The 27367-nt window shown below is 37.8% G+C and overlaps 1 protein-coding gene across 2 annotated transcripts in view; it reads right to left on the bottom strand.

Moving 5' to 3' along the window:
• The window catches only part of LOC141433953 (uncharacterized), a 124704-nt gene that overhangs the window by 12431 nt on the left and 84906 nt on the right, over positions 1 to 27367 (bottom strand). Inside the window, exon 1 of one of the 2 annotated variants that reach the window (XM_074096106.1) lies at positions 7929 to 7969. The exons of the other annotated variant lie outside the window; for it this stretch is intronic. The gene's annotated coding sequence lies outside the window, so the exon portion shown is untranslated. Of the gene's footprint in view, positions 1 to 7928; positions 7970 to 27367 lie in introns of those variants that run through there. 2 annotated transcript variants of the gene reach the window in all.

Genomic DNA, 27367 nt, shown 5'->3' with positions numbered 1-27367 from the left:
GTGAATAAATGTATTTTCTATCTTTCTTCCTTCTTTCTAATTTATTAGAACTGGGTTAAAATAACTTTACAAGTAGATATGACAGGTATTCGGATTATTTTAACTGTATAAAACACTCATGATTTTATATCAGTGAAGTTAGCAAGCGATGCATTGGCATTAAAGATAAATTCGATACATTTCGTCTTGTGGTTTGAAAAGATAATCTCGAGACCCAATTTTTGATGCTTTACATTTCCAACCCTATTTCTTCTGTGAGTTGTATTCTGGAGTTTCTTACGATTGCAATACTTGATGTCAGATAAAAATATAAGATATGTCACAAAGTGACTGATCATCTACGATGGATATCACATGTTTTCGCACGTATTGTTAAGTAATATGTTACATTAAATATTTGATTTGATGAATATACCCGATGCAGTAATATATTAAATGATAAATTATGCAGAAAGGATAGTAAAGAAGTAATAAAGTGGTCAAGGTTAAGAATAGACTGTAAATTAAGACATTAAAGTTAATTAATAAAGGCCGTCTCATAAGAGAAAAAGTCTATGTTTAGTCGTTAATACATTTTGACACTACTAAACTAAGAAATAGAAACTTAATTTTTTCCAACATGTTTAATTGTTTCCACCTACCTACTTAGATAAGTAAATAATGGCCCAAACTACTTCGCCATTGCTTATATTAACGAAAAATGCTACAAATTTTCCCTAGTGGAATTAAGAAGAAATATTTCTTAGTGGACCTCTACATGCTTAAGTAACATGTCTGCTAAAGTATTAGTCTTTAGCTCTATTGGTTTCGTCTGATCATTGTATACCTACAGTCGAGTTCATAAAGATGTATTGTGAGCAAAAATTTTATCAAAAATATCTGAACACGACTCATGTCAGCGTAGAAGCTTGTTTAGATATTATTGATCCAATTTTTGCTTACAATTTTATGAACTCGACTGTACCAGTCAGACTCTCAGTCGGCCTGTGTAATAGAGATTAATAAAAGAATAAATGCGATATTAAATCGACACCTCCTAAGTATACTGGTCATCATCATCATCATCATCATGTCAGCCGAAAGACGTCCACTGCTGGACATAGGCCTCCCCCAAGGCTCTCCACTCAGACCGGTCTTGTGCTTTCCGCATCCACCGCGATCCCGCGATCTTAACCAAGTCGTCGCTCCATCTTGTTGGAGGCCTACCGACAGCTCGTCTCCCGGTCCGCGGACGCCATTCGAGAACCTTCTGGCCCCATCGGCCATCCGTCCTGCGAGCAATGTGCCCCGCCCACTGCCACTTTAGTTTCGCAATTCTTCGGGCTATGTCGGTAACCTTAGTTCTACTGCGGATATCATCATTTCTAATTCTATCCCGCAGAGAAACCCCGAGCATAGCCCTCTCCATAGCCCTCTGAGTGACTTTGAGTTTTCTCATGAGGCCCATCGTTAGCGCCCACGTCTCAGATCCGTATGTCATCACTGGCAACACACACTGGTCAAAGACTTTTGACTTCAAACACTGCGGTAATTTGGACGAAAAGACACTACGAAGCTTCCCGAACGCTGCCCAGCCGAGTCGGATTCGACGAGTGATCTCTTTCTCAAAGTTGGACCTACCTAACTGGACCGTTTGTCCCAGGTATACATAGTCGTCAACAACTTCGAGCGCAGAGTCTCCGACTATTACGGGAGTTGGTACAACATGGACATTAGACATGACTTTCGTCTTGTCCATGTTCATTTTCAGGCCAACTCGGTCGGAAACTCTACTGAGGTCAGCGAGCATAGCACCGAGGTCCTCCATGGTCTCAGCCATGACTACAATGTCGTCGGCGAATCGAAGATGAGTGAAGTACTCGCCATTAATGTTGATGCCTCGTCCTTTCCAGTCCAAAACCTTAAAAGCATCCTCCAATGCAGCGGTGAACAGTTTCGGAGAGATCACATCTCCTTGTCTGACTCCCCGCTGCAGAGGAATAGGCTTCGTGCTCTGATCCTGTAATCGGACGGACATAGTGGCGTTTTCGTACAGACACTTCAACACTTCGATATACCGATAGTCAACTTGGCACCGCTGGAGAGCCTGCAGCACAGCCCAAGTCTCGATCGAATCGAAGGCTTTCTCGTAGTCCACAAATGCTAGGCAAAGGGGAGGTTATACTCTTCAGTCTTCTGTATAACCTGCCGCAGCGCATGTATGTGGTCTACGGTACTATAGCCTTTTCGGAAGCCGGCTTGTTCGGGAGGCTGGAAGTCGTCAAGCCTGCGTGTGAGACGGTTTGTGATGACCCTGGAAAATAGCTTGTAAACATGGCTCAGAAGTGAGATGGGTCTATAGTTCTTCAGCAAGGTGTTATCACCTTTTTTGAAGAAGAGCACCACCACACTTCTGTTCCATGCTTTCGGCGTTCTCCCTTGGTGAAGGACGGAACTAAACAGCGTCTGAAGGCCCTTAAGGACTGGTCTACCACCCGCCTTCAGGAGTTCGGCTGTAATTCCGTCGTCACCCGGGGCTTTGCCATTCTTAAGCTGCTTGAGGGCCATACTAATCTCGTACAGGCTGACGTCCGGGATGTCTTCGGTATAGTGTCGGGTTAATCTAGCCCTCGGGTCTTTAGCTAGATTTTCGACAGGTGTTCGGGTTGTCGTGTATAGCTGTCCATAAAACCTCTCAACTTCCTCCAACAGCTCAGGTTTGGATGAAACGATTCCGCCGTCGTCGGTCTTGAGCTTCATCAACTGGCTTTGACCAACAGACAGATCCCTGGTAAACACCTTAGAGCCCCTGTTACGCTCAATAGCCTCTTCAATACTGGTAGTATTAAATCGGCGTACATCGCGCTTCAGAGACTTTGAGATCTGTCTGTTGAGCTGCCGATAACGAGAAGCGTCACCAGAAGACTGCAAAATCATCTCACGCCTCACCTCCATGAGCCTAAGGGTGGAATCCGAAAGCCTTTTGGTTCTAGTACGGCGGGTCTTGAAGAACTTAGACCCGACCATATGGACAGCTTCCACAAACCCGTCGTTGTAATCGTCCACCTCGCTACCTAGGCATTCGAAACGATTTTGAAGTTCGAGCTGAAAGCTCTCGGGGTTTTGGAGCTGAGCAGGTTCTGGGCGGAGCGTAGATTTCATCAGTCGAGACCTTTCAAGCTTGAACTGGATATTCAATGAGCCTCGTACCATACGGTGATCACTCCCGGTTTTAAACGCACTGATCACGGAGACATCATTGAATATGTGCTTTTTCGTCGACATGATAAAATCTATCTCATTCCTCGTAACACCATCAGGGCTCATCCAGGTCCACTTCCTATGCTCACGTTTCCTGAAGAAGGAGTTCATCATATAGAGTCCCTCCTTCTCCATAAAACCGGCCAGTAGGTGGCCCCGGTGATTCCTACGCCCCACTCCAAATTTCCCCACTCTCAGTTCTTCACCGTCTCGTTTGCCCAGCTTTGCGTTAAAGTCCCCCATAACAACCGTAAAGTGAGTTTTGGAGCTATGCATGGCTCTGGAAATATCCTCATACATAGCCTCCACCTCATCGTCGGAGTGCGTCGAGGTCGGAGCGTATACCTGTATGACCTTCAACGAATATCGTTGGGTCATTCTGAGTACAAGGCATGCTACCCGGTTCGACACACTATCGATCTTCACCACGTTGTTCACGAGGGACCTGTGGACGATAAACCCGACACCTCCCTGGGACTGGTGTTCGCCCTCCCGGAAATAGAGCAAGTTACCGGACTTAAGAGTTATCGTGTCCTCCCCCTCTCTACGGACTTCTGATAACCCTATGATTCCCCATCGTAACCTGCTCAATTCTTCCTCCAGTTCCAGTATCCTTTCATCGGTCCGCAGCGTTCGGCAGTTATATGTTGCCAGGGCCAAAGGTTGTCGTTTTTGGTAGCCGGGCCTCTGCCGGTGATTAGCTATAGCACCCCCTGCCCCGCCGTTACCATGGCCGCTACCGGAGCCAGGAATAGCAGGGCCGCCGGGGACTAGGGGTCTGGGCTGATTGTGTGGATTCATTAGTTTTTATATCTTGTACCTTGGGGGGAAAATGCCTTAGTCGCCACGCTTGGCAGGCGGGTTGGCGACCGCAGTTATATCCGATAGTTCGCGGAGGACGCTGCTGCCCATCCTCCGGTTTATCCCTTAGTCGCCTCTTACGACACCCACGGGAAGAGAGGGGGTGGTGCAATTCTTGACCGACACCACACGGTACAGTATACTGGTACAAGTGCATAATCATAAATTTACAGGAGAGCTGTTCAAAGGTTCCAAAACCTGTAACTTTCTCATTTGATGATATAACTTTTCAAAATTTTGCATTAGTTCCAAAGAAAATATTTGCTTTCTACCTGTATTCATGGAATTTTGAAATTTCTTATAGTTTTTGAGAAAATTGCAGATACACTACTATACGCGTATTTTACATCTTGTAGTTGTGCGGTATACTGAGCTAATTACCACTTGCTCCAGTATACGGCGTAATGCGTAGATTACTGATCTAACGATATTTTTATATTGTATATGAATTTTTAGATGAAATACTTATATGGCTTGCAATGAAGAATAAAACAGATGCTCTTTTACCTTCATCTATTGATTTATAAACGTTTTTATCACTTGCATCAATATACGCTAACATTAGCATGCCACTTGTACCAATATACCGCTAGTAATGTTTTAAACGTGCTATACAAAATACCGAAATATACCTTTATAAAAAACTTCACTTGAAATATAAATGGTTTTATTAAGAAAAGTAATTGTATTAAGTGCTTTAAATTAATGGAAGCACATTCAATGGATTCGTATTCCTGTTCAAATGTGTACTCGTATTTTATTGTGAAAGGTTTCTCATGTCATGTGATACATATATCCATCGCACCCATTTGTATCCACATAACGGTTTAGCTTTTTGTGCCTCTTCAGGGTTCCGTACCCAAAGGGTATAAACGGAAACCCTACTACTTTATACTACTTCACTGTCCATCCGTCTGTCACCAGGCTGTATCTCATGAACCATGATAGTTAGACAGTTGAAATTTTCACAGATTATGTATAACTGTAGTCGATATAATATATATATATAACAAAAAATAGATCAGAATAAATATTTAAGGGGGCCCCCATACAACAAATGTATTTTTTTTGCCATTTTTTTGCTAATCCTAATGAAGTTGTATAGATGGTACGGAACCCTTCGTGCGCGAGTCAGATTGGCACTTTGCTTAAGACAAGCTTTGAAATGAAATATTGAGTCAAAGTCAAAATATCTTTATTCAATTTAGATTGTAACAAGCACTTATGAATGTCAAAAAATTTACCACCGGTTCGTAAGAACCTCTGTTGAGAAGAGTCTGGCAATAAACCTAGGTATATTTTGTAAACAGATTTACAATCATATTTTAGTGATATCTATACATCACACGTATTTAACACAACTACATATTTAAAACAGTTCTCAATTCGCTATTTGGAGTAAGCACTCGCCAATGCGGATCGGAATTATTTCCAAATTTCCCTATCCATGATATAATCATTAATTTTAATAATACGCCTTATATAAGACAGACATTAGTCTTCTTGACAATAAATTTAAATTTTGTGTCTGTTTCTGAGTCTTGGGAAACTTCTATAACTTCATACGGTTTACCCGTTTTCGCCATATACATAGCCAGGTACCATTTCTTAGGTGTGTATAAAAAAATGTGTATAGGGTGTTATTAAAAACCTGTACTATACTTTAAACCACATTAGGGCTACTAATTACTAATATGATCCAAGTAGAAAAATACTGTGATTCGAAAAAAAAAAGTTTTGTATGGAAGTGGAGTCGCAAGAATACTTTCTAATTTCGATGTTTTCCCACTTATATCGTATTAGTAATCAGTAGCTCTAATATGGGTTACAGTATAGTACAGGATTTTTTTTATCAACCTGTAGGTATATTGAAATTTACTGTTCTCATTTTAATTAAAGCATGCATGCCTTCGCCTTCTTTTTGGGGATGCTCAACTACCAAAATGCAATGTAATACTGCAATGTTATATTTCTAGCACGCGTACATGTAGGTATAGCCGAGGAAACTGAATCACGTACTGGTACTGGGGTGGAACCGTTGTACTACCAATGTTATGTTGACATCCCATACATTTGCCAAAGAAATCATAGCGAAATAGATCACGAAAAGGTTTCACATTGGATTTAGCTTCCATGACTGTCTATGAGAAATACGGCTATTGTGGTCTTGCCAAACTAAAACATGTTTTTTTTTTATATATACTATCAAATTATGTGCTCGTAGAACAGTTTAAACGGTCCCCACGCAGCGACGGCTAGCGCGTACACTGAGGCAACTGCCAGTTACACTCGACTTCCCCGGCCCCGCGACAATATCGGTGCCGCGTATAGTGGTGCATGTCGGTTGCCTCAGTATACGTTGTACCGATTAGCAAAACGGTGTTAGATGCATTCATATACGTCACTTTATTTACAAAACTAATAGGAATATCCGTCCAAATTTTTAGTGGTAGGTAAATAAGGAAATATTAATCACAAAATTGCAAAAAACTAAAAATCAGAAATTTGTCACTTGTACCAGTATACGTAGGAGGTATCGAAATAATGGTCCAAACTACCAAACTACAGACAATTATGAACTGGAAAACCTGTGATTATCAATTGTTTTATAATTGAAGCTCACGTTTTTGTTCAGACGTCTTTATTTGCACAAAAAGTAATTAAGCTATTGTGTATGTAATTAATGCTTACACAGCTTTACAATGGAATTCAGTTTTACGAAAATCTTTTGTTTTTTTTGGTAATGCAGCGTTCTTACTTAAACTGGCTTATTTATTTATATCGCTGAGTTTTTGGAATTCATGGTATTTTGCGAAAATAGATTTATAACACCTGTGTATGTAGGTACCTACTAAGAGCACACTAGCTAAGATATTTAATGGTGTATCTATGTAAAGTTATCCAATTGGCACCGGTTTTGTTTGCCTACTTGTTTTAGATTTTTTTTTATTTTACTGGGCCCGTATTAGTACTGCAGCTCAAGCCCTCCCATTCTGGCAGGATTGTGTCCAGCAGTGTAACGTATGCAGGTCAGGAATGCAGTAGACTAAACCGATAACAGAAGAGGAATTATAGAGTTAATTATGCCGCGGTTGTTTGGTACTTTTCTCTACTCAATTCGCATTCCATCGACGTAAATGAAGTGCCTACCTAGTTCAAAATGCAGGCAGTTCGCTTATCGCGAGAGATTAAAAATCTAGGTCGAAACCGTTCGTTTAAAAAGTGTTTTTCCATACTGTTCACATTTCGTATAACAAAACAACCGATGCACAAACGCGAAGTGTTTTCTTTTTAAAAAGAACATATTTTCTGTTCAGTCAATTATTTAATTTACGTGCTTACTTCCTCTTTACATTATGTCTTTACATTACACTTTTAGTTAGAAATACCGTCCAAATACAAAGAAGTACCTAAGGCTTAAAAGTTTTTCCTCCTCAAATGTATTTAAAATGTTTTAATAATTTACAGGTTAGGTACCTATGTAAAATTAATTTGTTTGTTACTTTATGTTTTAAATGTTATAATAAGTTTGCGAAAAAAACCTGGAATCACAAAAACCTCGTGAATTAGTCAACAAACTAATTCATAATAATATTTTCAGCACAGTTATTCTAGTACCGTTCGCCCACACGTTTCACTTTGGCATTGTTTATCTATCACAGAAACATTCTAAGTGTAGTTTATTACTTAAAGCTTTTTACTGTAAACAAGCTGCATTGACGCACTGTTTGTTATAAAAGAACACTGTTGAAAGACCAAAATATCAGCACGAAAAATATGAGCTTCGGAAAAAATAGCTACAGGGAAACTGAGAACTGTGCACAAACTTTTCCTCACTGCACTTCCCACGCTGCTTCTACGCTGTCCTAAGAAACACTGGCGTTCTACGGCAAAGATTATCAATTGTTTTATATCAGGCAGCCGAGCATGGTTATCAATGTCGAAAGATAAATAATAACATACGCATCACTATAGAAAAAAGGACGAAGGTGTCTTAGTTGGGAATGTGCCACGGAGGTTACATAAATGTAGTAGGAGTTAAGGAGAAATTGTTAAAAATTATAGATATATAGAATTATAGTGCCTTTATCTCTGAGCGCACTTTGTTTACTTTTTATCATAAAATATGCAAGATAATCGATGCAGGCACAACTAAGTATCAAAGTAGACCTATACAAAGTAACTAAAGAATAAAGTGCATGAGCAGTATCGTTATATTCTTTCATAAATAATAGTACATTACTGCAGAGGCCATGAAGTAAGGGATTGATGGACGAGTTCGGGGTAGACGGCCGAGTCGTAGACGAGGCCGGATAAAACGAGTCCAGCAATCCCTGTTCTGGCCGAGGCTTGTATAGTGCTTTTCTCAAACAATGTGAGGAAATATTTCATCCATCCATCCATCCATCCATCCATCCGTCCGTCTGTCCGTCCGTCTGTCCGTCCTTCCGTCCATCCGTCCGTCCGTCCATCAGTCCGTCCGTCCGTCCGTCCATCCATCCTACCTTCCATCCGACCATCCATCCATCCATCCGTCCGTCTGTCCTTCCGTCCATCCGTCCATCCGTCCGTCCGTCCATCAGTCCGTCCGTCCGTCCTTCCGTCCGTCCATCAGTCCGTCCGTCCGTCCGTCCGTCCATCCATCCGTCCATCCATCCGTCCTTCCATCCACCCGTCCACCCATCAATCCATCCATCCGTCTGTCCGTCCGTCCGTCCGTCCGTCCTTCTGTCCATCCGTCCGTCCGTCCATCAGTCCGTCCATCCGTCCGTCCGTCCATCAGTCCGTCCGTCCGTCCATCAGTCCCTCCGTCCGTCCGTCCATCCATCTGTCCATCCATCCGTCCTTCCATCCGTCCATCCATCCATCCGTCCATCCATCCATCCATCCATCCATCCATCCGTCCGTCCGCCCATCAGTCCGTCCGTCCTTCCGTCCGTCCATCCTTCCGTCCGTCCATCGATCCGTCCTTCCATCCATCCATCCGTCTGTCCGTCCGTCCGTCCATCAGTCCGTCCGTCCGTCGCATCGCATCGCATCGCAAATGCTTACAGAGTAGTGGTGGTTGGCTGTTTGTAATTTTTCTTTTGTCAGTTTAAATGTTAGTAAGCAAATTTAAAAAGTTAGAGCAGCGGACAATAATGGATTTTCATACATACTTCATGGCCTAGGCCAAGAAGTTATGTAGGGAGGTGGTAGGCAGCCATAAATGAGAAACTTCATGTCTCCATTTCGTGATATTAACGCATAGGTACATTTCCGAGCATGTTTGAGAAAAGTACATTGTAAAGGAATTTTAAAAATAAACACATAATGACACATATTTTACGACGCCATGCGTTATGGCCATCATAGTTATCGCAATGAAATAAAATGATTGCAGAAACTTTTCCATCCACAAAATTGCAAGACCCATAATGAATTTTAACCTGTTTTATGCAAAAATTGCATGGTAAATGTTTGTGTTAAAACGGTAAATGACAGAACACGTTCTCATACCGGCGTGCAAATGTCATTTACGCGGATGTTAACCCCAAAACATTGTAACGCTACTTACACTCAAAATTACGATCGTGCTAGAGTCACGACTCATTTTAGTGTACATTGTACATAAAATATAATATTAAACATGCACAGATACGCCACAAGTTTGGCAAGTCAGGCATACAGTTAAGGAAACTGGATCACGTGTGGTGTGGTGGAATCTTTTAATAATCAATGTAATGAGCTATGATTTCTTCAGCAAATGTATAGAATGTCAACATGTAATGTCAAGGGTCCACGGAAAGATCGTGTCTAGTCACCTAAGCAACTTTTTGAGTTATAGCGGTTTGAAAGTTAGTCATCACGAACAATTACTATGGTTACCATTTATTTAAAAGATAAAAAAATAGATTTTATATTGTTTTCAGATTATTTAATTCAGTAATAAGTCATAGTACTTTACATTTTGAGATTAAAATCTCAATTTAAAAAAAGGTGACTAGGCATGTTCTTTCCGTGGACCCTTCATCTAATGTAACTACATATTAAAATTTGATGCGGTTGTTCTTTTGGTTGATTACTTTATTTTATTTGGCAGCTAAACGAGTATCAAACTGGTACTTGAATGGTCTATTAAGGAATAGCTGTACAATGCCGACCAGATGGCCTAGTGGTTAGAGCACCTGACTACGAAGCTTGAGGTCCCGGGTTCGATTCCCGTGTCGGGGCAGATATTTGTATGAAAAATACGAAAGTTTGTTTTCGGATCTTGGGTGTTTAATATGTATTTAAGTATGTATCTATATCTATATAATTATATTTATCGGTTCCTTAGTACCCATAACACAAGCTTTTCTAAGCTTACTTTGGGACTAGGTCAATTGGTGTGAATTGTCCCGTGATATTTATTTATTTATTTAATGCGTGTTTAATGCTATTTCAACTTAAAACGATATAATTAGATATAATGTTCTATTATGACCTCTCTCTGCCACGTGACATTTTTAGACTTTCTGTTGTTAGAAAACAACTATATAAAGACAGCCAATTACTACTTTTTTATTTTCTTTTTTTATTCAAAGATATTACAGTATTTTAGTTGGTAGTGACAATTGAGTCACTCATTATTTATTTACTCAAACATTACTTACTTTGAATGTTGATTCTGTAAATATTAGTCTTTGATATCTTAGATATCAGCCGGAGGTAATATAATAGTATCATATGCCACACTTCACAGTGATTAATTCAACCGGCGGAACTAGATATCACATCACAAGTATATCTATTATCATTTCAATAAAAATAGATATACATTTGGTGGAAATTCCTTGGCGATACGGTGATATTCCCATCTGAAATCAAACTGTAACTCTTTTGAATTATGGTTTGTTTTCTCTTAACATTAATATGATTATATATTTGTCAGTTGTAGGCAGAAAGTCGAGCACCAAAGTGATACGTACTTTCTATATACGCGAATGTAGCCATAAATCTGAAAATGACTGTTTTCACTTTGGTTTTATTGATATTGGATCTGTGCTTGTGTCAATTATTATCGTACTTTTTATACATAACTGTTTAATCACATTGATTATATACCTTCATTACCTACCAGGTATAGGTACAACTGCAATGTATAACGCAACAGTATAGCAGCTACATAAAATCGTAAAAATCGTATCTGTAGAAACTGTAAAGGCGTAAAATTTTAATCAATGTTTTATTGATTATGAGTAGGTATTTCTTTCACAAGCCGGCATTCTTTTGTTATCTTACAACATTAGATTGAGTAAATAGTGGATATAGCAATATAAATATTTATGTACTTATGTTACATGGAACATACTCGTAGAATATTGGCACGCCCAGTATTATTTGCTCAGCGGTAAGGGAAAAAAATTGTCAAACTTCACAGTGGATGGAAAAATAGTTTTCTACATAAAATATAGGTATAGTCAAAGAATTTGAATCGCGTACCAAGGTCATGTTGACATCCACTACATGTGTCAATGAAATCGTAGTGAAATTGATTGTGCACTGGTGTGTGTGTGTGAAAATTAAAATATGATTCAAAACTAAACTTAAAGCAAATAAAATATAAATAAATAAATAAATCCATACTAATATTATAAATGCGAAAGTAACTCTGTCTGTCTGTCTGTCTGTCTGTCTGTCTGTCTGTCTGTTACGCTTTCACGCCAAAACCGCTGAACCGATTTGGATGAAATTTGGTACAGAGATAGAATAGACCTTAGGAAAGAACATAGGCTATGTTTTATCGCGAAAAAGAGGCTTTAAGGGGTTGAAATAGGGGATGAAAGTTTATATGGTGGAAGTTCGTCGCTGTCGAAGATAAATCCATGAAACTTGGCATTTAGGAACTTAATAAAAAATAAGTCGGTATTTGTAAGAGCTTTTTCGAAAATTCGACCTGTGAGGGGATGAAATAGGGGATGAAAGTTCATATGGAAGGTCGTCATTATCGAAGATCAATCGATGAGTCTTTAATAAACTTGCCATTTCGGCACGTGATTAAGAGATAAATAGACATTTGTTCGCGCGTTTTTTTTAATTCTTCCTGTGTGGGGGTGAAATAGGGGATGAAAGTTTGTATGGAAGATCGTCATTGTCGAAGATAAATCGATGGTTCTTTGTGAAACTTGGCATTTGGGCACGTGATAAGAGATAAACAGATATTTGTTCGCGCGTTTTTTAAAATTCTTCCTGTGTGAGGGTGAAATAGGGGATGAAAGTTTATATGAAGGTCGTCATTGTCGAATATAAATCGATTGTACTTTATGAAACTTTGCTTTTGGGCACTTATAAAAATAAAATAGATATTTGTTCAAGCGTTTTTGAAAATTTTACCTGCGAGGGGATGAAATAGGGGATGAAAACTTATATGGAACATCGTCATTATCACAGATAAATCGATGAATCTTTGTATTTAGGTATTCGATAAGAACAAAAAAACTGGTTAAATTCGACTCAGACTCGCGCATCAAGGGTTCCGTACGTAGGTATTTATGAATGAATATCCAGTGTTAGGAAAAAAATGCTAATAGAGCTACCTTTATACAAAATTCCAAGTTTTTAGGACAGCCGGAAGTACCCTAAACCTTTTTCTGTTAAGGCGATATGTATGGAAACCTTTTTAATGACTGTAGCTTTTGATTGCGTTAATTTTCTAATAATAATTTAATTTCAACTCGATACATACTCCGCGCGTTTACGGGATAAAGGGTCTAAGGCTTCCATTTCTTTCTTTTTGAGGTACGGAACCCTAAAAAACATTTGTTCGGGCTCTTTTCACATTTCGACATTTTTCATACTTGAAAATATGGAGATGAAAGTTCTTAGGGAATTCCAAACAAATTTACTATAAGTATACTTATCGGAAACATGTGTAGCTATGCTTAGTAAGAATGACGTCTTAATTATAATCCTACACTCCTAACTTATAATAAAGGACGTAAGATGTCAAGAGTTCACTATGAAGAATTAGTCCTTTTGTGCTGGCAGAGTAGAATACACGTCGTATTGCTAAAATATGGCTACCCGCAAAATATTTATGTTTTAGAAAGAATAGAAGAACAAAAAAAAAATAGTTTAGATATAAAGCCATGTATTAAAATAGCTTATTTTCAGTAAACCGTAGAGGTTTCTATGTGCTATTATTGGCAGAATAGGTACCCTAAATAAATTAAACACTTTCCAAAGTTACTATTCCACGCGGACGAAGTCGCGGGCAAAAGCTAGTGTAAATATAAGTTAGGTTTTTCTCTATTTTGTAAATATTGTATTTTGTTTCTTTTCATTCAAATCAAATTAATGTTAACTTAAAGAAGAAACCTTATTTTTGAAAATTATGAAACAAATACGAAATACCTCAAAATATTTTAAAAGGTAGGTACTTACATACTTTATTTTCTTTAACATTAAATTACATACATTATTTGAGTTTTAATTACTAACCTTTCATAACAAAACTATCTTCATATCAAATTTCATTTAAATCGATTCAGCGGTTTAAGCGTGAAGAGTAAGGATTCTAAAGATTTATAAAGGCGCCAAATGAAAGCCATAGGAAATACGCGCTGTTTGCCGATCGACCAGTAACATTATGGACTGTATTATACAACTGACCCATTGTTAATTCCTTATATTCTAGTTCTCATATTAACACACTGACAAACATTATAATTTCGTTTATGTAACCGTCGTTACGTTCAAGTTAATAATAGGGCTTAACTTCCACAAAGAAGCGGTCACGCGGTTTAAATGCCTTATTAGTGACGATTTGTAGGCGCAGCTATTATGTCTATTTCTTAAATTAGCTGTGAACCGTTTTATAATTTTACTCTTGTTAAATTAAGTGATCTTGGCCACCTTTTGAAGCAGTGGTGTATTGTGAAATGCATGGAAGATAAGATAAATAAGTTTTAGGTAAACAATATAAGTACGCATTAGGCAACTCCTGAATTTGTCACATCTTTTCACATTTATATTATACCTAACTAGAGATTCCGGATTGAAATTCCGGGATTTAACGAAATTCCCCTGGGAAATCCCAAAAATGTATATCGTGGTCTTGATTATGTCAAGGTTCAATTTTGACGTTACGGTCTTGCTTGTAATTGGCTCATTTAGTTGTGAGCCAAAGTTGCAAGCAAGACCGTAAAAAAACCTCACGATACTAACGCCATCTAGCGGTATTTCGCCTGTCTTTTAGCCCTCATTGTCACTCGAAGATGTAATGTACAGTCGAATAAACTAAATCACGTACAAGGGTCGGACCTTTTCATAATCAATTTCGCTCGGATTTTTTTGGCAGATGTATGGAATGTCCATATGGCATCAGCAGCACAAAGGTTTCACCCTGGTACCTACGCGATTCAGTTTCTTTGACTGTACTATGTGATTGCTACTCTACTACTAACACTGTTGGTGGTGATCGCTCGTAGGTGAATATAACAGCTATCAAACGAAAGTGTCGCATCTGTTACGTAGTTAGGTACCTGGTGGGCGAGATTAATCATGTTGGCAGGTACTAGAGTGTACGTTCAGGTCCCTTGAATAAACCGAATATGCGACAACGTAGAGACAGCACAACAACGAAGACATACTAACTAATATTAGTCAGCTACATAATATCTCGAAAATACAAACTGAGACATGGATGCACAGAAAAACCAAAAAAAGAGACCAGCACTGGGAATCGAACCCAGGTCCTCAGCATTCCGTGCTGCGTGCTATAACCCCTACACCACTGCTGGACAGGAATCTAGACACGAATTTTTCCAATGCATACATATCTCAGGTTGCTTATTTCTACTTTGCTACTTAAGCAGTAGCACTAGCGACATCTATGTGGCGTCGACAGACGTCACACTCTTTCGGAACCAACCGCTCACTCAGACAAGAGATGTCGCTACTAATGCATAATATCTGCCAGAGCGGACAGCATGCAAAAATATCTGACAGGTCCTAGTGGCCTTAGAGATAGAGTCGTATCAGATATTTATGCGCGCTTTCTTGTGTCAGATATTGGTGTTGGTGACTAGTTTGCTTGTTTTTCATGCTTACAGTACTCAATTCATCGTGAAGAAATTTGATATGGATATAGTTTGAGACTAATTGACATAGGATACTTCGTTTTTTTATTCCGTGTAGTTCCCGCCAGATTCTTCACATAAAGTCACGGGTAAACAGATAGTAGATAATATTATTATACAGATAAAGTAAAAACATGTTAAAAACATACCTATTTATCATCATCATTCAGCTGTAGCATATCCATTGTTGGATATAGGCCTCCCGCATACATTAAAATATATTACGTTTGAGTGGTTTTGTTTGTACATAATAATATCAAATGAAAGATATTTTCTTGTTTCATATTTCGAGTGTGATTTCTCAGAAGGTAATTTTGTTGGGTTTTTGGACCTATGTGAGTAGGTAGGTACTTTTTTAGAAAAACTTATGCTTGCTCATTAAAACACTCCTGTTTATTTTCTGAGCTTTACCTGTAATGTAACATTCTAAATAATGCTGCTAAATGAATTTTTGACTGAAATCTAGGAAGCTGACGTGCTTGCCGATGGTTGGGGAGCACTTTTATCTAAAATAATGTTATTTTTAGCATAGTATTAAGTATTAACGAGCTAGGCGTTTTGGTGCAAACTGTAAGCCTGACTTTGTATTGAATAAATAAATAAATAAATAAAATTCGCTGGAATGCTCATTACAAGTGAATTGTCAACTTAATCAGCATCTTTAGCCTTGAGTTTCATGGTGAAATATTTTGATTGTGTAATGTTCGAATGCTTATCAAAAAAATGAAGCGATTTCATGGATGTTGCTGGCGGTGTATTGTTATGCCCGTATCGTGACGGATAAATCGGTCTCCAGTTGCACAATATCAATATACCTACATACCTACAGAATCCATATCTTAATCACATATATCTCTCAACTAACATTAACCCGCGGCTTCACTTTCGATTTCATTATAATTATAAAAAAGGCCTTTTATTTCTTTGCAGTGGATTTGGCAAAAAATATTCTAAGGGGCAGTTTCACCATCCATTGATTAGTGTTAACTGGCGGTTAGGTGTGATGCCGTCTCTATTTGTTTTGTTCGAATTGACGGAGACGGCATCACATTTAACCGTCGGTTAACGCTAATCAATGGGTGGTGAAAAACCCTCTAAAGTTTTTAAAGTCTAGTTAGTACCTATTTATATATGCTTTTTTGTTAGTATTTAGTTAAAGTAATATTTAAAAAATATATATACTATAATGTTTATTTAGTTATCTGCAAGAACCTCTCTGCAGGTCTGCCTCCTCCAAAGATATTTTGATTGGATTTTATTTACGTTGCCTAAAAAGCGATCACGCCAAATGTTTCTAATCCTAGCGGTTACTAATTTGGGATTTTATCCAGATCTCGTGGGAATATAATGGGGATAAAGTAGCCTGTGTGTTACTCCAGATGTCCAGCTACACACTACATCCAAATCAGTAACGCATTCACAAACTTTATACATTTATTATAGTGTGTTACCGGCAGCCAAACTCTTTTTAAAGGAGGTTAAAGTAACGTTTCTGTAAATGAACCATGCCATTAATTTAATAATAAAAGTAAAATTCAGACTTTTATTAAATATATTGACCCGGATAACTTACGTCTTAAATCGAGTTTAGCTCAACATGTTACTCGTGTGTTATGATACTCGTGCTGCGTCATCGGTGTGTGTGAACTTTTACAGAGCGATGTTGTTAGTGTTGTGTGCTACCCTACATTTGACAGGTGTAATGAAAATGTTGATGAAAACGTGGGTAATTGTGTGCCGGTGTCAGTTTGGTCGGGTAGTCGCGCGAGCAGAGCGGCGGCGCGCACTGCGCGTGTTGCAGCAGCCGCTGAGTCGCGTTGCTCCGAAGACGAAGGGCTACGGATTAGCCCGAAACATGTCGAGCTAAACTCGATTTAAGACGTGAGTTATCCGGGTCAATATCTTTAATATGAGTGAGTCTCACGGTAGTTTCATGTTTAAAATTCAGACTTTGTTAACTTTCTAACAAAGTTATGATTGCCAGCAATGTAGGTACAGCAAAGTAAAATGACAAGTACCTACCTAAGTGTAAATGACAACAGACGATACTTTGATTATTACTTGTCAATTTACTTTGCTGGACATTGCTGGCAATTATAATTTTGTTAGAAAGTTATCAATGTCTGAACTTTAGTTTATTAATTAAATTAATGTCGTGGTTAAGTTACAGAAATAGGTACGCTACTTTAAGCTCGCTTAAAAAAAGCTTGGCTGCCGGTAACACACTGTATAAGTAAGTACTTAAGAAAGTAAGTATGTGTTTTCTGTATCGCTTACTATTTCTGGTGTACAATAAAGAGTAATTGTATTGTATTGTACCTAAAACTTTTTAAACCCGCGGGTGAAGGGCACACAACAAAAACTCGATCCGATATACATAGATAGGCGACACTAGCCTTCTGAACTCACCGCACCGTCCCCTCCGGAAGAGGCGACGTCGCTGTCCCCCACAGAACACCACACGTGGGCGACCCCACTATTTTAACCAATACCGGCATGTCCCGGGAAGGTTTTCTCCGATCAGACCTCAACCAGACTGAGTTTCTTGTCGTTTCTTCTCAGTCGGGACTAACGTAGTTTTTCCGAAACGACGTAGCATAAAAAATCCGATTGTTTGCAAACTCTCCCTTAGCGTCCAAAGTCCGAGGTCGGCTCAATAGGAACGCCCTTTGGCATACTAAGTAAAACCACCCACTTGCTGAGCAGCCCATTTGGTTGCTTGCCCTTTCTCCGGTAAGCTGTAAAAGCCGTGTGGGGCTAACAGCAACAGTCCGGCCGAAAAAAAAAACACAACAACAAGCAACAAAGGTACAATAAGGTAATATGGAACGAGTAACGGCAAGTGACATAAGTGGTTACATTTTGCGTCTCGCTTATATTACGTGTTATAAGCACAGGCTTATCATTGGACATGTAACATAGGGTTTCATGTTCAATAAGCCAATGAGTTAACATGATTAATGGGTCAGTAGAGCTGATAGATATTCTTAATAGGTTTCATTCATAGTAAGTTGCGTTTTTATTGATTATTCGCTGTTATCCACGGTAGGCCATATAGCACGGAGAACAGATGGCCGTTGTGACCGAAAGGTTCTCGAGTGGAGACCGCGGATCGGCAAGCGCAGCGTGGGACGTTCGCCAACGAGATGGACGGATGACCTGGTAAAGTTGCGGGTTCACGGTGGATGCAGGCCGCTTCCAACCGAAGTAACTGGAGGTCAATGGGGTGGCCTATGTCCAACGGTGAACGTCTTACGGCTGATAATATGATAATGATGACGATTGACAGTTTCTTTGCGCGAGAACTAAAATCACCGACATAAGTAGGACGAAAAACATGCAAGTTGAAGAGGCAATAGGCAGGCCACATATCGCTCGAAGAACAGATAATCGTTGGGTAAAATTTCTGGGAGTGACGATCACGAATCGTACGTCGAAACGTTGGCAAGCCTCCCACTAGGTGGACTGACGACATCACCAGACTTGTGGGCAATCGGTGCAAGTGGCAAATTGTCGTTATTTGTGGCGTTATAAGAGGGAGTCCTTTGTTCAACAGTGAATGTCTTCTGGCTGATGATGATGTAGACCCGCGGCTTAGCTGGTGTTAATCATTAGATCTGACATTTTTATTGAAACTGGGATTTCGTAAACCGTGGGAATTCCAAAAAATATATCAAAATGGGAAAATGGGAAATGTCTGTAAAATTTTGAAACGCTTGAAACTTTTTTTATCGATAGGAATAACCTTTCTAATTAACAGAAAAATATCAGATTTTTAAGTACCTAGCATCAATTAATTAAAAAAAATGAAAGAGTTTTCTTTACCGCCAAATTACCGACAGTCCGGTCGTTTACGGGTTGTTCGATTATAGTCCAGAACAAAAAACATTAAAAAAGAATTTATGTGTCTTTGACTCGATCGTTTTGATAGGTGACACTCTTTACCGGCTCGGATAATAGCGACATGAAAAAACCCACCCTGTTTTTCATCTACACACCCATAGACCTGTCAGAACGATCGAGTCAAAGACACATTAATTTCTTATGTAATGTTTTTTTATTCTGGACTATGGAACAACCCGTAACCGACCGGACTGTCGTAATTTGGCGGTAAAGAAAACTCTTTATTTTTTTTAATTAATTGATGCTACTTAAAAATCTGATATTTTTTTCTGTAAATTAGAAAGGTTATTCCTATTGATATAAAAAGTTTCAAACGTTTCTAAATTTTTCAGACATTCCCCATTTCTTCATTTAAGCTGCCTAAAAAATATCTATCTGTGCCCTATTCCATCTCTCCAGACTTAGTGATTGAGATGTCGGGATTTTATTCCGTATTAAAATATCCTATCGCGTGATACTTTACTCGTATCTTTATGAATATCAGAGGCTGTGTTATTTAACGCGTGAGCGCTCGTAATCACATTTCCCATTTCTTTTAGTCCAACTTTTTTAGGTTTGACAGAAAGAAATAGTGAATGCGATCGTGATTTTGAGCGCTCGCGTTAGACAATATTGCTTCTCATCTATGAATCCAGTTACATAGTAAGTAAACAAAAAAACTGGGTAATCAAATCAATATAGGTAAGTTAACTTGGCCAAGACACTAGTGGCCTAAGTCTTATTGTTTAAAAAGATAATCAAGAATAATGATAATAAGCAGTAAAACAGTATAAAAGTACTTAAATTAAGACTTTTTTTTAATTATCCTTAGATAGATAACTAAATTGTATTTGTAGTTAAGCCGAGTTTAGACTTGCAAGAAAAATCGTGCAAGTTGCATTACATTGCGAGGTCGTAAAGCCAACGAGTTTGTAGTGGTCAATCAAGCGCCGCAATGTAATGCAACTTGCACGATTTTCCTTGCAAGTCTAAACTCGGCTTTAGTGTATGATCGACCAAGAACGTGCTTTACCAATTTTAATCACAGTTCCTACTTCAGAAATAAAACAATAAGGCTGATGTCATATTCACTTGTGAGTGAAAATAGGCTTTGACGTTTTAAGCGCTACAAATGACATTAAACCTTAGGTTTGCCATACTTGTCATCAGTGACGACACTTAAAAATGTAGGCAACTCGGTGGGAATCGAGGTGTTACGGGCCAACGTCATACAAACGAGTACATACATTATGTATAAATGAATTCTGAATAGACTGCCTTGCGTAACTGCGCCAAAATAATAGTTTCGGAAACGTTACAGCAGAAGATTTGCATATGTACTCAAACAACAGGCGTCTTATGCAAAGTAGTAAACTAAAAACTTGTAATTTTTCTTTTATTTCTAAAAGGAGAGTTCACTTTCTCCTAAATTCTACGGAATCGTTTTTGTGAAACGTTTGAGACGTGATTTGAACTCGGCGCCGCTTTTCGCGTGAATCTAAGTTAATTATGAACGGGTACAGTTTTTTGTTAGTCTGTTTATTTGCTTCCTGTCGAGATGGGTAAAGCCCAGAGTTAAAAATTCAAACGATTCGATTCACAAGTGGATCCGAATCCCTTATCGCGTCCTTCAAATTCTAATCGAAACCGAGGAGTTATTCAGCCTCCGGGAAGCCATCAAAAATAATTTGTAGTTATACAACCGCGGCTGGAGATCGCGTCTCGGCAAACGTAGGACGCCCTCCAGCCAGGTGCAGTGACGATCTGCAAAAGGCTGGTTGGTAGAAGCTGCGGATGCGAGAGGACAGGTAGGTACTCGTTGGGCATCACATCTATGTATAGACTGCATATTTCTAACATAAAAACGGCGCAAAAAATTTGTTAACAACGCGGATTTGTGAACCTTTCACTATAGTTTGTTGACGTCCGTGACAGGGGTTTTGTCAAAGTAATATTGATGATTGATGCGCCGCGCGTTTTGTTCCAAACAGCCAGTCTAGTGCCGTAAGGTACATAGATCAGATTGATGTCAATGTCAATGGGGAAGGCACATGTTCGGCAGTGGACTGGCTATAGGACGATGATCACGATGATGATGATGATGATGGGCCATATACATTTTTCTGAAGCGCGCAATTTTCAAAATGAAAGGAACTGATTTCTTCTTCTTCTTCTTTAAAAAAATATGGCTCTATCCATCGGAGGACAATTTTGCCAGTGTCTAGTAGTTTTTGCCGTGAGAGGTAATGGTGGATGAACGATGACAGCGCAAATCAACTCGGAACTGATTTAAAATCAGTGTTATACTGCTCCTATTTGAAATAAACAAATAGTTACAACGTAGCAACATCAAATCAAAAATTCTCCATCAAAGCCAATGCGGTTCTCTTTATGATTAGACAATGAATACTTCTTCGGCTTTTTTTAAGCCCGGTTAGGAATATCTAACAAAAAATAACCGAGTGAATGATATGGAATACGATCTAACCTCACTCTTTATTTTTTATTTAAGTCTGGGCAGTACAAGGTGACTAGATACTTGTTGAAGATGACAACGGTGTTTTGATTAACACAGCATTCTTTGTGACGTAAGGTTTCTAAGTAGGTACATGAATACACATCAACCTTTTTAAAATGCACACAATGCCATAAATCGTGTTATGAAAGAAAGTGAACATTTATTCGTGGCCACATAGAAAAAATGCCCGTGTCACCAAATGGTCCGTTTGATTAAATACCATTTTAAATAAAAAAAACACCTACGATATTTTTTCCATATGCGAATCACTCACTAATTAACTACGACTAAATAGGCACTTACGTATAAATTTATCTATAAAGCCTAATGTGGCTGTTACAGCATATATCCCCTGTAACTTTCTATCTTAATTTTTCCGCCTTTCATATTCTATCGACTAAGCGAAATTAATAATAATAATAATAATAATAAATTCATTTATTTCGGGCAACTTGGCCCATACAATAAATACCTTACAGACTAACATACATATTTATAATCAATATGCCTATTTATAATTAAGCCGCTATGTAATTTCCAACACGTAACTACATCCAACGTGGACTATGGGCATAACAGGTCTGTCACTTGCAGGAAGTACATCCTGGCAGCCTCCCTATGCATTACATATATGTATATGTACGAGTATATGCATGAGAATGTTAACTGTTGTAGGTAATTTGTGTTGAAGAGAAATAGTTTTTAAGAGCTTCGGGATTATCCCTACTAAGGATATGTAGTGTAGGTAAAAAAAATTAAGTGATATACCTTCCGTTCTATCTCACACTGCACAGGCTTCCTCTCAGAATAGAGAGATATAGCTGGCCTAATATCTTTCTGATGTTGTTTCTACGCAAACCTAGTACGAATTCCGAACTTCAGACACACCATTAACAGGTTCCCTGACCCGGAGTAAGTCCACAGTAATTATAAAGTAATTTAATATCCCCAATGTAACGTCTCCGTAGTAATAATAATATGACATTAATAATATGTTATAAAATTTATTATTTAGGTATCAAAAGAACAATTGCATTATCTACATCACTGGCATGAAGCACATGCGCCTCCTGGGCGTACAATTAAAGTCACGCAAGGCACATGTGCCTCATGGGACTTGGAACCTGTTAAATTGCTTCACAAAGGTCACAGTCTTAGATAATTAAAGACGTCACAGTCAACGTTGAAGTCTATATTCAATTTTAACAAGCACTTTATGACAGTCAAAAAACCTACCTTTTCGGAAAAACCTCCGTTGAGAAGAACCTGGCAAGAAACGTAACGTGTAAGTTTTCTCACGATATTTTCCTTCAGATTTAAAAAGATTTTTTTTTTAATTGAAACGGGCAACGTACAAATTTGTCACATTATCCCATAGGGCAAAACATTAACTAACCAGAAAAAAAATTACATCTCACAATTGATAATAACTAATTCCTTGTCACATCAGCCAACCTGAAAAGCATTAACGCCATGTCTGAGGCCGGCTGAGCTAAAATACCCTCAAACATACCCGTGTCATACTTCCTCAGGTTGGCTGCTGCAACCAACGCCTCCCTCGCAGCACGATTCCGAACACATTCCACTAATAAATAAAGATAATTTCAAATGTAATTTCACACGGAAAATGCAAAAATCTCAGAGGTTAAATTTGACTGGTCTTGGGATCATCTTTTTTTCTTTACCTAAGCAAATAGATAAAAAGTCAATTGATTTAATTAAGCGTTCAGCAATCTTTTTCTTACTTTTGCTTCACTGTTTACTCAACGTCGTGCTGTATGAAATTAGTGGCAAAAAGCAGACTGAACTCGAGTAACCTAAATCTATTATATAAAATATTGTAACTTGTAACGAAATTGGTCCAGGGCAAAAAGGTGATTGAATATTAGAATAGAAAATTGGTTTACAAAATTGGTTTTAGAGCGAGGTAAGCGGTGAAGCAAGTAAACAATGGATCCTAACGTTTGTTAGGTACATGGTTGACAGATATTTGAATATTTTGAAATTTATGCAAAATTTGACGTGGGTCTTACGAGGTTAACTAGCCCTTTCACGCGGTTCGCTCTTGTGAACTGGGATTTTGTTATAATCCCATTATAAATATACCTACCGTGTTACACCGTGGTTTTCATTTACGTTGCGTGGAAAACAAACATCTAAAATATATTTATTGTCTCTAGACTTCCGTATTATATTCCGGTATTGTGTATATTCCGATTTCGTGAGTATGTTTAAATGCAATGGTATACATAGCTATCATATCCGCTTATTATTTTCAAACAAAAAAAAATAGTTGGATTTATTTTATATAATTTAACATTAACGTATAACGTTTAAGTTTGTATAATTCAGTCACAAGATGCACATGGGAGTTATATAAGTAAGTAAAAATATAAAATAACGCAAATACTCGTATTCTCATAACCTTATCGTCTATGTTAAAAACTTCGTAATGTCTTATGTCCATATTCATTTAAAAAGTAATGCCTCTTTATGGCCTCCTTACTGATTTCTTCATCAGGTCAGAGACAAAAGTTTATATTGTCATCGCATTTGCATATGAATGCATAATTTTAGCACAATCGAACATCAGAAAGTGTGTCAAAATTAACTAACAAGGTTTGACCTATACCCACTAAAATGTTGTTTAATCACCAGCGTGGCAAAAAATCACCTCTTGCTTTCAACGACATTTGTCAGTGTTAAATTTACCTACTTTATGATGACTCCAACGTCAGGAAGGTTTTTTATAGGAGAGAAATTACTTTTTATACCACATTTTACACATAACTATCTCGTACCGATCTCTATCTCTCTCTCTCAATGAGGTTTCCAGGTTTTAGTACATTATTAGTAAGTATTCACCAGTGAAATTAAATGCTTATTTGAACCACCATCGTTGCAATTAATATCAATTTTTTGAGCAGTTAATTTGTCATAGACTATTATGGATAAATAATTATGAGTGAAAAATCGACATCAGAAGACTATACAATTTAATAAGATCTTAATTACATTACATATAATTAGGTACATGTTAAATGTGATTTTATACGAAATCATGGTTTCTTCCTGTTACAAAAACTGGAAACAATAATAAATAAGTTCCAGTAAAAAAAAAGCTGACTACTACTTTTTGTTTCCCTACTGTTCTTGCATTGTTATTCAAACTACATAATATTTTTGTAGGTACTTTACCAATTTTGAAGTCAACCCGGCCACAGGAGCTCTAAATAAACTTGCAAGATTTGACCCAACAACAACAAATAGGGCAAGAACTAATATTAGATTGTACAACAAGACCATAAAACGAGCCATTTTACCCAAGACGTTCATATAGCCACCCAAGCCGGTACGGCGAGGGTAGATCGACACGTCGAGGGGATAATGGGTAAAGCTCGAATTTTACAGTCTGCTTTTCAGTGGAAACAATTGTTCACTTTCTTTATGCACTTTATTTTTCATGCATTATTATAGATTTTTTTTTGTTTTAATTTTTTTGATTGATTTTATTGATATTTAGTTTTATATAAATTAAAAATTATTTAAAAAAATATTAGACGAAGATTTCACTTTATGCACTAGAGCATTCAAAGTCATTTTATGTCGCCTAGATCCAGCATAAACACGAACTTTACGATGAGAAGTGAAAAATTGGTGAGCGAAGAAATTATTTTAGTTCATTGATATCGACCTCCGCAAAGTGAAGCCTGATTCAATAAATTAAATAGGGCAAGAAATCTCTATCTAGTCCCAAAATGTCTATAATCCATCATACACATAGATTCAACGGATTCACCAAACTAGAATACCATGCGACATTGCAATTACCTACTTATTTTCCTTCAACCATATTAGGTTTGCTTCGTCGAATTTCTATTATTTTTTAGCAGATTGGAAAAGAATTCTGGCAAGCAGATAAATAAAACACCAATTTCCAGTGAAATATGAGTAAGAAAAGTGTACAGTTGATATTAGATATTTGATTCCCATTGATCCGTCAGCGTAGCTTTTGGATTTTATAAAAAGATACAATCAAAACCAAATAGGTTTCATATTACTGTTTACAACGAGACAGCCATATTAAAATGAATATGGCGAGTATTTTTATTTAAAACTTTTAATTTACTTGGTGTGTTTATGGTCAAATTTTGGAAGCGACTTTGACACATTTCCATTAGCAGATTGTCTTGAAATTGAATAGCAAATACTCGTATTAAGATAGGATGGAAATGCAAGTACAGTCAACAAAAAGTACAACCGGAAAAAACATGGATTAAAAAATATTCTCTTATAAAATTACTGGGGTATGAACCGCGACAACGTGACCAGAGGTCCTACTCCGAAGTTCGAAAATCGAAGTTCGTATCGTACCGTCCCTCTCGCTCTCGAATTAAATAGTAATAAGTGTCAGAGGGACCGAACGACACGAACTTCGGTTTTCAAATTTCGTAGTAGCCCTGCAGCTTGCGGATTGAAGTCTGGAAGTCTTGGTTGACAGTAATGTGTTGTTTTCTATAGAAATTCTAGTAGGTATTCATGGTTTTTTTTCTGATTTCCGTTAACTATGACAGACAGCTCAGCTCAGAAACTACCCTGCTAATATCATATCACATATCACTTTACAGTTATTAATAATTGATAATTGAATGTTTTCTTAAAGTTAACAGAATTAAAAAAATATCAAATGCGATATCCAACTATGTACTCGTATATATATCTAAGTGTTTATATTACCTACACTACACTATTATTTATTCTGTGCCAATACTGACTGTACGTGAACATTTTCCAAATAGTAATCAAGCACGATCATTATAGATTATCACTTAATTTGTCTATATCAGTGCTGATTGATCCAATCTCTCTGATCTCAGCAAAATCATCAATTATTCTGCTAATTTTATTCTCTATGATTACTTGTTACCACATCATTTCTGAGAAACTATCACGCTTTATTACAAAGTTAATAAACTAATGCTGTGGATACACAGTACCGGTTTGCGTTGCTATATCTGCTGTTTAATTATTAGAACCGATGGTAACATAACCTGGATTCCTCAGCCACTAGCCAGATGTCACGCAGAGCTGTATACATTAAGAAATGTGGCGGAATATGGGTCAAATAACGGTTGTTTACTTCGTTTGTAGATGTGAACGTATGGATTCGCTGTATTGTACATTTAAGACTAGAGTCAGTACGTAAATTTTTGTTTCTTAGATAATAGTAATACGTAGGTAATATAAACTATATATAAGCAGCCAAAGAAAAAGTCAGGCTGCGCTAGAATTTTATAATTAACTTGATGAAAATTATGTGTTAGGAACCGTCAATATCAAAATTACACGAATAAGTAATTGACAGATGAGGTTTCATATAGCGGAAGTTTATTATTATTAATTAGTAGTAGTTTTTGGACTAAATCCAAAAGAGTGTTCAAAGATACCAAAAAAAAGTATATACAATACCTGCTTTGGCTTATGTATCAGCAGAGTTATATTTATATTCAACTCTGTATGCTGCTGTATGTATGCTGTTTGTTTCCCAAATAAATAAATACCTTTGACGGCAGAATCATCATGAGAATGAGAGGGCTTGGGCGGTATTCCCGCGAGGGCCCAGTGCGGATTGGGAACTTCACACATACAATTAAATTACTTCACAGGTGTGTGCAGGTTTCCTCACGATGTTTTCCTTCACCGTAAAGCTGGTGGTGAATTTCAAATGTAATTTCGCACATGAATTTCGAAAAACTTGGAGGTG

The sequence above is a fragment of the Choristoneura fumiferana genome, chromosome 13, assembly GCF_025370935.1.
Source record: "Choristoneura fumiferana chromosome 13, NRCan_CFum_1, whole genome shotgun sequence".
NCBI lineage: Eukaryota > Metazoa > Arthropoda > Insecta > Lepidoptera > Tortricidae > Choristoneura > Choristoneura fumiferana.
This window is presented reverse-complemented; position numbering and strand designations above follow the sequence as displayed.